The following is a 12,562-nucleotide window of genomic DNA, read 5'->3' on the forward strand; positions in this document are numbered from 1 at the left end:
TTATCAACTTTAAGTACTGGTTATTTCCCACACATATCCCAGGGCACTAATTTTTATACAGCATCTAAAATGCACAGTGTTTTTTGTTTGGGTAGCTTTGTAGTACACCACAAATTGCTGAAAATAATTTCCTGGTTGTTTAGTGGAAATAGAAGCTCTGGGTGTGCCTCAATAGGTTATGACCTAGCTTGGGAGAGCTGCTTTATACTGCGCAATAAGAAATTTATTTCTCCAAAGTTTTATGCATCATATTCAAAATGCCAAGAGGCCAGGTTTGCCTATGTAACTGTTTTTTATGTCCTTCATGCCATCAAACAAGAGATTGTATGCTCAAAATCTGGCTGCCCTTACACACAATTTGTCTAACAACACATAGTATCTAGAACAGGTTGCCCAGAGAAGTTGTGGATGCTCCATCCCTGGGAGTGTTCAAAGCCAGGTTGGATGGGGCTCTGAGCAGCCTGGTCTAGTGGAAGCTGTCCTTGTCCACAGCAGAGGATTTAGAACTGGAAGACCTAAAAGGTCACTTTCAACCCAAACCATTGTATGATTATTGCCTCTAGAGTGTCTGTAGATTGTGATGGTCTCACTCGTGGACCTATAATTATTTCTGATGGTAACTTGGTTAGCCCTACTACACTCTTACAGATGTCCAGTAATTAGACTTATTAGAAAGTATTTAGACAGTCTATTTTCAGGTATCTTAATTTGTTAAACAGATGTAAATACAAGCACATAACCTGAATGTATTTTTTTGACTTGTCATCACAGGTCTTCATATCCTCAAATCTGTTCTCTAGTTCTTTTCCCTTGAGCCTCCTCTAGCACTTCCATGTTCTGATCTCTCAGCTTGTTGCTTCCAATCCCTTAGCTACCTGGCTGATGTGTTGTGCGTAGGACATAAACTCTAACACAGATATAAGCATTTTCACTTCTCAATAGCCACATTTAACTTCATGTGCAGTATCTCTGTTGAAGTGGGGATGCCTGGGCAGCTGTACCCCTGGCCCCAGCCTACCCTACCCTCTTCTAAGGTACTGCCCCCTCCCCTGGACTCCAGTTGTCCCTACAGCCTTCCACAGGTCCTCTGCTGATAGGAGTAACAGCACCTGGGTGTTGTGCCATCCCTTCAGTACTCAGGCAATCACAGCCCTGTAGCCCTGTAGCCACAGCAAATAAAGACATTAACAAGGACACCAGAATTGATTTGGTGCTGATACTCAGCTGTTGAACCAATCATCAGACTATAAAAGCAGTGAGGTGGATTAACAAAGTAATTTGTGTCTTACTGGGGAGCAAAGGTGTTGTCTGTGCATGGTAGGGTTGCTTTATGGCACCTTGTAAAATGCTTTATGCTAGAGCAAAGCATGGTTATTGTAGCTTTACTAGAAGTAGTTAAATTTTTACACTTTCTTAATAATTTCAGTGCTACTAAATGAATAGATTGTGGATGTTCTAAATAGGTTTGCCTATCTGGAGGGAGTGAGGGGAGGGAAGTTATAACTGAGCTGTTTTTAGGTTGCTCATTTTTTTCCTTGTATTTTCAACACAGAGAAATGAATTCCTCATGGAAGGTGCCCTGTGGACAACTCCTTTTTATCTTTACAAGTCCTGGAGAAACAGCAGTGGATTCCCTTGCCTTACTTCCCCCCCTAGGCTACTCCCCTGCACGTGTCTCTCACATAAGGAGCTCTGTTTGCTCTCCTTCTTTTCTGTGGAGGAGATATCCAAGGTGAGTGTTTGCTTCACAGGGGTGTTTCCCCTGGCCCCCCCTTAGTTTTTCTGTTCAGAGTGGTTAGTCATTGAGTAGGTGTGACCTGGTCAGCAAATACAGATCTACAAATGTTGATCTGGTAGGATATTACCAATAAGCGTGCAATTTTTCTAATGGTACCTGAATATCATTATAAGTTGAAGTGTTTTCTAACCAGCAATATAACGAGTTGCCTGGAATTTGCTATATAAGGTTATATATGATAAATATGCCTTCATTCAGCAGAAATATAATTTCATAAAATCCATTTTTGTCATGCTTTTAGTCCTGATGAATTTACAGTAGTGTTTTCCCTCTAGCAGGACTTGACTGAGATCTTTTGCCTTCCATTATAACAATTAAATTTCTTTTACACATTTTAACCAGCAATCTGTTGCAAAGCATGTTGATATGCTCTGCTCAGATGGAAGACATTATAGAGGGATTTTATTGCTGTCAAAATGGAGTGAATTCTTGAAAACATAAATAATAATTTGAATTTAGAAATAGCTTGGCTTTAGCTGTGTTTACACTGTTGTTGCTCAATGCAGGACTGTTTAAAAGATTTGGTCACAATCTGGAACCCTGCTGTGCTAGAAGCTGTATTGACACTGGACAAAAAGGTAGCACTGCTATGAAGTGCTTTCAGTTTTCCCACAAACACTTATGCAATTAAGTTGGAGGCTCCATTTGTTTGCTTGTTTTAGTGCTTGCTCTGGCTTTTTTGTTTTCTTCTTTTATGAATGATAATGAAAATTTGTATTGGATGCACATGTTTTAACTGCCTAGAATACACCAAGGCAACAAGTGAAGGCTTTTTCCACTGAAGCTAAGGAAAAGTCTTCTCTTTACTTCTCTTTTCTGCAGTAATTTCTTTGACTTTTTTACTTTATGTTCTTTACATATGTCCAAAAATGTGTAAAGCTGAATAAGGGTGAGTGCCACTGATGAGTGACTAGAAGTATATTGCAAAAGAGACATGGTCACCCTCAACCTCTTCTAAGCAGCCCTTACCTGACCTTCAAAATCAGAACTACAGAATGTGGCATTTTCAGATAAGGAAAAAAGCTGTGGCTGTTTCACTGCTAGTACTTGTGTTGTGTGGATAATTGTTCAGTAACACTGGAGACAAAATTAGAAAACCAAAGTCACTGGTGATAAGAAAGCAACAGAAGCCACAAACCTGCCACTGAGGAAATTTATGGCAGGGAACTGACACAGAAGAGTGAAGCATTTTCATGCTGCTAGGGTCAATCTCATTCACTTTGTCTTGGCCCAAGCTATGTTTCCACCTGTTGCTTTCTATGCCTGTGAGTTCCCCAAAAGTGCCCTAAGTATGAAACAAATCTGTTTTGGTCTGCAGGCAGTGTTTCAGTCTCTTAGGCTTGGGGATACTTGTTCTGCTTATTAATTTTGTGCTTTAGGTGAATTCATACAGATGGTGAGATAGGGCAAGAAGATTTATGTTAAGATTTATTGAGGGAGCCTATTTTTCCCCTCCTGGCTGACATCAATAGGGTTGTGTGGTCTATTCACTTTGTTACGAAGTGCACCCTGAGAAAGTACGGAGAGGGCCCTGATTGCAGTCCTGCCTTTGAACAGGTCACAACTCCATTGTTCTGGAACAATCGAGGTTTTATAAACAAAGTCTGACTAGAAAGGTTGTGAGTTATGACACTACAAAGAGCCTTGCTGAAAGCAGAACAAGGCAAAAAAGAAACAGGGTGAGGCATAGAAAAATGCTTATAAACAATAAGTTAAATCCCAGGTCTTGAGCAATATATTGATTCTGGAGGAACTCTGCTACCTTACAGAATGCTGAGGTTGGTCTGTTAGTGTTTACACCACACAGTGTAGATGCTGCATAATTACAGTGAAAATAAATGCACAGACACACAAGTACTTAAATATCTGGTTACTACTGGCTTCAAAGGGATTGCTTGCATGCTTCAAGTTAGGCATAAACTTAGGCTTCCTGTTGGTGACCTGTAAGAGGCTGTGGATGACGCCATCTCCCTGCATTGTCTGTTGCAGTCACCTCATGGTCCCTTGAATTGCTATTTCCAGTGGCCACCTGTTGCCTTTCATCATAAATTTAGCACTAGCCCTGCAAACTCTCCCCTTGGCAAGGTCTGCTGCCTACTCATGTGGAAGTATTTTTGCAGTACTGGAACTTACTCTTTTGAAGCATGACTGTCCTTTCACTTCATACCATGCAGTACCTGGTGTAACAGGTGCCCTGTGGGCGTAGAGCAATGCAGGTGACTGATGGGTGGAACAAGTGAAGGATGCTCTGAGAAATCCAGAGCATGAAAGGAAGCCTCTTGAATTCAAGCAGCTTATGTGATGAGGGTGTTCAGACTTGTATATATATGAAATTAAAATTAATTCAACTATGATAATTTGGTTAATTTATCTTTGTGCACTGATATTTGCATGGTCTTTTTCTCTAGGTATTATTCAGTAGAGAGGAAATTATTAGCAATTTAATCCATCCCACCCAAACCAAGAAACTTTCCCTCTTTGGTACTAGCCTAGAAACATTATTTTTCCCCCCTTCCCTTTTGGAACTGTAGGTATCTGGAAAAAAGAAGCTCATATTAGTTTGTTGTATGAGCTGCTAAAGTTTCTAATTTTGGTTGCTAGTGCCCAGAGGACGAGTAATCAGGCTATTAAGCTAATCAGCCTTATGTTGTAGCGCATCAATTTGATGAGGTTAGTGTTAAAAATCTGGCATAAGTATTTGCAACCTTCCTGTGTTACTGGAATGTAATGCTTTTCCATGTGAAGATCAATTTAACAAGCAGAATTAATCCAAGACTGAGAGGGGTCATGGCAGAAGGGATTGAAACTCCCTGTGTACTAGACTTCTACCTCTCTAGCTATGGCAAGCGATTATTACCAAGTAAAGGGTTCAGCATGTATTACAGCAAAGCAGGTGGTCAGAATGTAAGGCAATAACAATTTAGGAACTGCCACTTTTCTGCTCTCTTTTTAAATGCATCTCTAAAGAACATCCAAGAAGGCCATGTGTAACTTTTTAGAAGCATTCTAATGAACTTGCTCTTATTTGTTAATAAGGGAATAATGGACTAAATGGATTAAAAGTATCGTCCTGCTATTTCGTTTTGCTTTTTAACTAAATTTTAAATGTTGTTAAATAAGATTTGTTAGTTTATGATGTCTGCTTTCTCAAAGTGTGAAGCAAGTATTTCGATAAAAAGCAGGTAACTGGGACAGGACTGAAAATTAATTATACAGAACACTGCAGTTCAGGTTTCTAGTAGTGAAGCCCAGAGTCTCTTGGAATTACATTAGTTCCAATGAGCGTGTTTTTACCACAAAACTAGATGCCAGAGTTTCTGTACCAGGTTTGTTTGAGGTGGGGAATGGAGGCTGTCCAGGTTTATCAAGCTGAAGTTTGCATTCTGCAGCCCTAATCAGTCTGAAGCTAATTAGCAGCCTCTACACAAGAAGGCCACAAGTCATTAATCATAGGAGATGAGAGCAGTCAGCCCCCCATCCTTGACATTTCAAGAAAAGTTTTCTTTCCAACTCCTTTTTTTGTGATAGGTCTTCAAAAGTCGCAAGATTGCTTTTCATGGTCAATAGTGTGTGAAGTAGAAGCCATGTCTTGATGTGACAGACAAGGGACCACTGTTCAAAGACCTATTGGACTCTTTTTTTATTTCTTTCCACCCCCCTCCCTGTAAATGCTGTCCTCTAATAGAATAGTCAACTGATGACTTTATTTGCTTTGAGTTGAAGTATAGTTCAGCTGGGAATAAAAAAAAAAGACGTTTTAACAAGTATGATTTTTGTTAGAGCAAAATTCAAGTTTTTTACAAAGCTGCTTAGCTCTTTTTAAAAGTTACAATCCTTTCTTATGCGCAGCTAATGAGGAATGAAAGTCCTTTCACATGCCTAATACAGTTTAGTACAGTGTGTCTTGAAATCCAATGCTAACAGCTGCAGGCTAAGCACTAGGAAACCCTTGCATGGAAAAAATATTACATTTCTTAAGGCTGTTGATCAAACTTCTTACAAACAACTTGGAGAAGTATATTTGAATAATAGGTTTGTTGTCTTTAAGGATGCTGAGAATTAGACTATGTGTTATATTTTATTCTCTGGGCAGAAGATGTGCAATTCTATCTGTATTATTCCCACAATCAGGGGTGTATGGTGTCTGTATGCCTGATGCCTGTCTAGCAGGTTTTACTGCCTAGTTGTCCATAGCATGTCCTTGCACCTGTTGATAGCATCAGTGTTTCAGGCTCAGATGTTTACTACCATATTATGGCCATTTCAGAGCTTCTGGCTGGGACAGCTGGGGAGAGGAGGTGTTTTTACAAGTAACAAATACATTTATACAGCGTTCTTTTGTTGAATTTTCACTATGAGCAAAACTGTTTTGTTGAAGGACAGGTTTAAGAAATATTTCTTGTAGACCTGAATCTTTCCATCACAACCTTTTTTAAATCCTATTGAGCTGTTTGGACTTTGTTGATTGACAAGCAATTAGGGTAACAGTCAGAGCAGGTAATGAGCTTTTGTCTATACAACTCTTCAGCAGTTCCTTGCTCTACCAGGCACTGTACCAAACTCAACATCCATCCCTGTACCTGGAATTGTCCACTGCAGCCTGGGAGTGGCTTTTTAGAAGGTGTTGGCTCAATCAGCAAAGCTGTATTGTGACAAAGCACTGCACAGCACTGCCAGCAGCCTGGGCACACCAAGATCTAGTGCTCCTCTGTGAGCAGTGCTTTGATTTGCTTATGTCTCCATTTGGAGAGTTAAAACGATGTTGAAAGGCTGTTTGGTTTGGAATTCTGTTGCTGTTTTGTTAGTTTCTTTTCCTGTTACCAGTCCTTAAGATAAAAACTGAAAATGAGGAAAGAAAAGTTGTATTAGGAGGCTCAAACAGATTAAACCAGCACTCTGACTCTAGAAGCTCAGCAAGCAGTTGTTTAGCTGTGTGTTACTGCATTTACTTCTCTGAGTCACGAGTAGATTTGGTCCTTGCTGTTCTATTTCAGTAAGAACAATGTCTTCAAGGTGCTTCTTGTGCATAACCTCTGTATCTGGAGAGGTCACGAGACGATCACTTTAGGTGACAGCAAGGAGATGAATCCAATCATGAGACTATAGGGTCAAAAAATTAGCTCTAGATAAGACTTCAGTGTGAGAGGGCCTGTGTTTTGATGCCTGAGTGGTGTACCTTTATGTGTTGTTTCTTCAGGGGCCACGGTTGTGAAGCCCTGTTAAGTACCACCTTTTCATTGTATGTTTATTTTCTATCCCCTCCTTTAAACGTGCATATTCCCATGCTCACTCCTTGCTTTCCAGTTCTCTGTTTCTGAAATGTGAAGCTAGTGACATTCCAGTTTGTACCAGGCTTTCTGTGCTGGCCTAAGTGGCCTTGGCAGTTAGGCATCCCTAACAGAAAAAGGCACCATGCAGAAACTTGAGCAAAAAAATGGTACAAGCACTGAAAGAGCCAATAAATTCCTCCTGTCATATCAATGAAACTGTACATACTTTGAAAAATTCCCTTAATATATCTTTAAATTATAGACCATAGCACTGGTTATGGTCTTGAGTATCAACTCTAACATTTCTATAAGTGGGCATTTTCCTTCCTTCTGTCTCTGATACTGGGGGGTGGGGGCGGGAATATGACATGCATCTACATAGAAAATAAATTTGTTGTGAAATCACATGCAGGATTTGGCTAAGCCCACACAAACAGAGAGTTAAGACTGATATTCTGTCATTACCTCAGCTCATTACATCTTGAGGTTTTGTTACTCATGTAGTCTGTAAGATCACCCGCTGTCTGGAGAATCCTGTACTACCTGCAAACAAAGGAAAGTGTTATGTTGTAGCTTTACCTCTGAAATTTCCTTGCTTTGCCAACTTTCCTCGGTGTTCCCATAAAACAGTTCTTGGTGACTTATATGTATTAATGGCATTAATTAAACTATCAGCACAGCTGAATGGGAGAAAATGCGTCTTCTGAACTTGTTTCTTGAATAGGAGTAAATGCCTCATTAATCTTAAGCATCAACCCAAGAACACTCTGTTTGTTAGATAGAATAATAAATGACTTTACAGGAAATACACAATAGCAGATGCTGGAATGCATCCATTCATTAGTCACTGTGCATAAATATCCCCTTATTTCCATGAAGAGACATTTAATGGAGGGCCAGTCTGACAAACATGTGCAAGCTTTCACTCACTCACCAAGAAAGCAGAAGGGAGAAAATGTCATACAAATTTGCCTGCTGAACACAAAGTATCACATACCTTATGTGTGCTTTTTCTGCTCCTTGCCCATCTTTCATCAGATTGAAGTATGCTTTAACCAAGGCAAAACTGTTGGACAGGTTTTGGAAGCCCATAAGGCATTACAGTTATTTCTACTTCTTGGTTGCAAAATCTGGGTCACTGCTGTGTCACTTGGAGGCGGTCACCAACTTTACTCAAAGCCCAGTTGAGTGTCTGGTGAAGTCAAAGGAAGGCTCTTTGCTTCAGAACCTTACAAGAAAATATTGTTTGGTTTGTTTTTAATCATTCCTCCCAAGATACTAAGAAACAAGTAAACAAGCCTATTTCAATGAATGAGTGAATGTAGGAAAAAAAAATTTGTTCCCCTCCCACAACCCCTGCCGTCTGTTAGCTTTTGTAAGCTCACATGTATTTCTTAGCCTTCTAAAGTAACCAAGCCAATGAAGCATCTCTGTGAACAGGTACATCTGCAATTATTCAAAAGAAAGTGAAGTCTCTATATTAATTGTTTCGCTTTCTTCTCCACATAATTGGTCAGAGCTACTGTTTTTCTCAGATTGTTGATTAAATGTACAAGCATATTACATGTGTTACATGGAATAGGCATTTAGGCATGTTAGGAATGCCTAAATAATTTGCTTGGTATGTTCCTCAATGCATGCCACAATGGAATTTAACTGAAGGGTCACAGTACAGCATAATTGTTCTTAGAACACATTAACAGTGTTTGGGTGTCATTATGTGTTTAAAGTCTGTCAGGTTTCTAAGCCTAAACTGACCAGAACTAGGAAATGTGGATTTATGAAAAATTCTTAAAGTGGTGATTGCACTGTGTACCAAAGGTATCAGTGTCCTATACCAGCAGCCATCCCCATCAAGAAATCTTCCATCTGAGCATGCAGGTGCCTTGTGCCAATGGATTCTTCACAGGTGTCACAGTGTTTCTCACTGGAATACTAATCAGGGTGCTTGGCTTTGGGCCTGCACAGACTTAGCCTCATAACATAAGCGAGGACAAAGTTTAGTTTCTTATCCTGGAAGTTTCTGAATAAGTATGGATTTGAAAAACTTTGATGCATGATTTGGTGAATCTTCTCTGCTGAACTGAGAGCTTGGCAATGCTTTATGGTATTGTTAAGGCAAATGCTTTGGACCAAATTTTCAAGTTGCGTATTGTGGTAACTTGGACGGTTATTTTTCTACTGGCCTCAGTTTGCAGTCTTTGCTCATAAGTCCTACTTACATGAACAAACATCAGTTTGCTTACAAAACTAAAGCCATAGATCAGCAATGAGTTATTAACAGAGTTGAGGGAGGGAGAGTTTTGTTTCAAAGTAACAAGTAATGATAATAGCAGCCTAAATTTTCAGAAGTGGCCAGTGAGTTTTGAAATAGAAAGTATACCAGCAAGCTTGTTGTTTCTGCACATCTGTCATCTGACAACTAGCCCGGCTTCAGCTTGTCACAAAAATTACTACTAGGCTAGTAGCTCACTAATAATGACAGAAAATACTTGTACTTTATGAAGTGCGAACCAAATATAAGTTTCTAAGCAATTTTTCACCATTAAAGATCCCAGAAGGGCTAAAGAATTTTCCCTTCTGTGATTGTAAGTTTTCCTTCTGATGTACCTTACATTTTTCCTGCATTTTACTCCTGGTATGGTTTCATGTGGGTCGGTACACCAGTACCAGCATTTACGTGTTCACTTCCTTCAAAAATCTGTTCCCTTGGTGTACTACAATTATATTTCTATCCTAGGAGCAGCTACATTCCTGTGACCAGCAGAAACCCTTTCAATATATACAACATTCAACTGACTTACACTGAATATAACCACCTTAACATTGATTAGACAGGTATGCAGGTGATAAAATGTGGCATTACCATTGTCTCCCAGAAGGTCATCCTGCACAGTAGTAGTGGGTCATTTTCACCGTTTTTTCTAACACGTCAACTGTACCTGGAGCCAGAGAACTCCTGTTGAAAGAGAAAGGCAGAGCCATTCTTTACAACTGGAAAGCAGGGTGGGAATCCTCTGGACTCCATCTGGAACAGCTTTGACAAACAAAGGCCCCAAATCTGCTTGCAGTGCAGTTGGTGGGAATACTGCCACAGCATTCCTTGGGAGCAACATTAGGCTTCGATTATGGTCACAGCAAGAGAGTAGTATATGTACAGCTGCCAAAAAATATTAACAAATAATGCTAAAAAAGCTTGTGTCTCCTTTCATTTCTTTTTGCTTTTCTTTAAGGCAACTAGCAGAAAATATTTTCATCTGTCAGGATTGAGAATTAAGATAAAGGTTTAAGCTCCATCTGCTTCCCAAGACAGGTCAGAAAATTCATGACTTTCAAAGTGCTCTGAGCTGCTGTCCCCTCTTGCAAACCTTGATTGTGCAAGGGCCTTGGCAGCTGCTGGTGCTGTCCCCCCAGCCCTCTGGGTGAAGCCCAGCTTTGCTGATTGCAGCCTGCCTTGCCCTTTTCCCCTCTTCTCCACTGGGTCTGCCGGGGCTGCTTGAGCTTTTCTTTTACAGCCAGGTATGCTGTTGGACTGAACTCAGCAAAATAAGTACAAGGTGTGGAGAGCAGGGGCCAGACTGTGGCCCAGAGTCTCTAAAGGGCCAAAGAGCACTGGCACCTTTTGGAGAGCCTTTTCCCATTGGTGACATCCTCCTTACGAATTTGATACATCTGCTCTGTATCCTGTGTGTTTGCTCTGCCTTAACCTTCTTTTTATTTGTGTTTAACAGCATGTGTACTCAGAACAGCGTTCTGCTGTTGTAATCTTCGATAAACTAGTTTTGCAAATCAGAATAACCTTAAATTGCGAGGAGAAGATAAGGCAGAATCATTTGTGCTCAATTCTTTCTTGCCTGAAATAAATATTTAGGCAGACTTTAGAACATTTTGATTATTGAGAGGACTAGAAATTAAACAAAATATTGTGGTGGGAAGAATAAGCTGCAGAAGTTTCCTTAAAGCACAATGGGGACAGAATAATTCCATTAGATTAAAGGGAAAATGGCATCAGTTATGTTGTATAGCTTCCTACAGTTATGGTTTTTTTACAGACATTGAAGTCATGTTCCTGAGGTCAACAGGTTTTTATATAATTGATTTCAATTAAAGTACAGTAATATTTTAAAATACTTTTCTAGAAGCTTCCATAAATATTCCTTTCCTGTGAGGCCTTTTAGAAAAACTGTAGCAGATTTTCCTTCTCTGTAAGAATTAATTCAAGGCCTTCAGAGATGTCTCTTTCTTTGTTAATGTTCTGGCTGTATAATCCAGTCTTCAATGGTGACCACAGTGTGAATGCTGAAGCCTTGAGTCTGGAGTGGTTTGTATTTTGGCCCATGATGTTTCTTCCGTAGGCTCCAAAGGAGAAACCTTTCTCAAAGTGAAAAATGTGAAGGTATGCTGCTGCTAGTCTAAAGGCAGGTCAGGATAACCAGTGAGGGATGAGAAATAGGAGGCTGAAAGCCAAAATGAATTCTGCCTGTTCTTATGATTGAAAATGTTTTGTGTAGATAATGGTGAGAACATAAGCATATGAATAGCTGCTGACAACAAAGAACTCATTGTAACTAGATGAAATGTCTTAGGTTTCTAATTCTATAAAGACTAGTTAGAAGCATATAAAAATTAGTGAGTAATTCTAGACTGATCAGTATCTTTGCATCATATCAGCCCAGGGAAGCAAATGTAAAACCAAATCGTTCTGACTTGCAGGGTTTTAGATCCACTTTGTTTGCAGTTGCAAAGTGTGGCACAAACTTCAGAGCAATTTAGAACAAAGCTGCAGCATCCTTACATCTTAGATGATTCATTCCAGCTACTCTAGAGTCATCAAGAGATTGTGTTGGATGTAGAAATCAGTGAATTTCATTTCATGTCTTTTGGAAATACCGTTCCAACCCCACAAAGTGGAGAAGGGTACATGTTCATTCATTCCCTCCTTCTCTGTGCTTACAGAGGCAAGTATTTGTGGTCTCTTAACTGATCTGTCAGTTGTCTTTAGGGCAAACCTCAGGGTGTTTGAAACATGGAAATGAAAAAACGTGCTTGGGGTAATGCAGGGAGAGAGAAGAGCCTCATCTGAGCTGTTTGGCCTAGGCTGGTCTGCTAGGATGCTGGAGGATGTAAGGGCCATCTGTAGTGTCTGAAGACCTCAAAGAGAAGGCGTACAATCCCTACATGCTCAACGTCAGATCAAATAGGTGAGAGAGACTGTGCCAGGGGTGTATCTAAAAGTGCTTGAAGGAGGACTCCTACCCTCTACTCGTGGCTCTTCAGTGACTCATTACATGGCTCAAAAAACCCCAGTATGACACCGTGCTTTTGATCTTTATGTATAAGCAAATATGCATTCACTTTGCATATTTGTTTTGCATAGGCAATTGGCTTGCAGGATGAGCTGTGGTGTGCTCTTGCAAAGAAACACACAAAGAATTGCAGCTGTGCATGGCAAGGTATCAGTGGCAGGCACTGTGTCATTTGCATGGAGAGTGCT

At 40.1% G+C, this 12,562-nt stretch overlaps 1 long non-coding RNA gene across 1 annotated transcript in view; it reads left to right on the forward strand.

Annotated features, from left to right (window-relative positions):
* The window catches only part of LOC134554868 (uncharacterized), a 109,672-nt gene that overhangs the window by 53,120 nt on the left and 43,990 nt on the right, over positions 1 to 12,562 (forward strand). Inside the window, exon 5 of the long non-coding RNA XR_010081333.1 lies at positions 1,553 to 1,732. This is a non-coding gene — a long non-coding RNA (uncharacterized LOC134554868). The remainder of the gene's footprint in view (positions 1 to 1,552; positions 1,733 to 12,562) is intronic.

This window comes from Prinia subflava, chromosome 9 (assembly GCF_021018805.1).
Source record: "Prinia subflava isolate CZ2003 ecotype Zambia chromosome 9, Cam_Psub_1.2, whole genome shotgun sequence".
NCBI lineage: Eukaryota > Metazoa > Chordata > Aves > Passeriformes > Cisticolidae > Prinia > Prinia subflava.